Source organism: Callospermophilus lateralis, chromosome 5 (assembly GCF_048772815.1).
Source record: "Callospermophilus lateralis isolate mCalLat2 chromosome 5, mCalLat2.hap1, whole genome shotgun sequence".
Classification (NCBI taxonomy): Eukaryota; Metazoa; Chordata; class Mammalia; order Rodentia; family Sciuridae; genus Callospermophilus; species Callospermophilus lateralis.
In genome coordinates, this window is record NC_135309.1 from 72453182 (window position 1) to 72454767 (window position 1586).

The window sequence follows — 1586 nt, forward strand, 5'->3', positions numbered from 1 at the left end:
AACATGAATAAGGATTATTTAATCCATTATGTCTTCATCGTAGGAAATCAAAATCTTTGTTTAAAGTATGAAAGAAAAAAATGGGGCTTTAAAAAAAATTAGGTTGTGGGCTGGGGCTCCGTGGTAGCGCACTTGCTTGGCATGTGTGAGGCACTGGGTTGGGTTCTCAGCACCACATATGAATAAATAAAGTAAATAAATAAAGGTCTAATCAACAACTAAAAAAAATTTAAAGAAATATCAGTTTGTGTGTTTCAATAGTAGTTGGATGAAACCACCTTACTACAAAAGGTAAATACCCTTATTCCGAAAATGGAGGAAGTTTAGAATTTGGAAACTTCCTAAAAATTTTTTTTCTTTTTGCTTGGTTGATTTTTGCGGTGCTGGGGATTGAACCCAGGGCCACCATTCTGTCACTGGGCCACAACCTCAGGCCTGTTTTTAATTTTTAAATTTTCTTTAAATTTTTGAAACAGGGGATGACAAAGTTGAACAGGCAATCCTCCTGTTCAGCCTCCTACGTAGTTGGGATTATAGGCATTTGCCACTGCTCCTTGCCAGTATTAATAAAATTAGCATTGTACTCAAAGGCTCACCATACCCAATCTAGAGGGTTTTGATCATGAAATTTGGGACTTTTGAGCTGATAAAACCTAAATGAGATTTGGAGAGCTTGTACTAACGTTATAATGGGGGATTTTTCACAACATGGGGATAAGGTAAATATTTTGTTTAAAGGATGGGTATAAGTCACTGGGGATCTAGGATGGAGTATGGTAGGCGAATAATATGTGTTGCAGCAACAATAGTAAACTAACACCTTTGCCCTGTTGGATTGTTAACTATAACTCTGTTTTACTCTTTCAATGATAGCTGTCAGGTTTACAATATGCATCTCCAAAAACTATATATATCAGGTGACATCAAATATAAGAACCTCAAAACAGCATCCTTCCCTTCCTTCCTGCTAGTATTTTTGTGCTATTGTTTCATTACATCTTGCCTCTAAATGTTATAAATCTCAGAGCTATCATATTTTTTGCTGTAAATGGTTGGTTATTGCTTGGGAATTGGTGGGGGGCATATTACTGGATATTAAATCAAGGGCTTCATGCATATTAGGCAAGAGATCTGCCACTGAGTTACACACCCAGTCCCTTTTTAAAAATTTATTTTGAGCAGGGACTTGATAAGATGCCCATCTGGCCTCAAACTTGCAGTTCTTCTGCCTCAGTCTCCCAACTAGCTGGGATCACAAGCATGTGCCACAGCACCCTGGCTAAAGAATTCTTTTTAATAAAAAATACATTTTGTTTGTCTACATATATTTTCTGTGCTATTTAATTCTTTACATAGACCCATGCTTTCATCTAGTATCATTTTTTTCTTCTGTCTAAATAGTTCTTATAGTGAAGAACTGCTGGTGCTAAATTCACACAGTGTTTGTTTTACTAAAAATGTTTTTGTTTTCATTTTTACGTTTTTAAATATATATTTTTTCATTGATGACAATTCTTGATTAACAATTTCTTTTAATTTGTTCAGAATTTTAAAGAAATTGCTCCATTGTTCTGTTGCTCATGGAT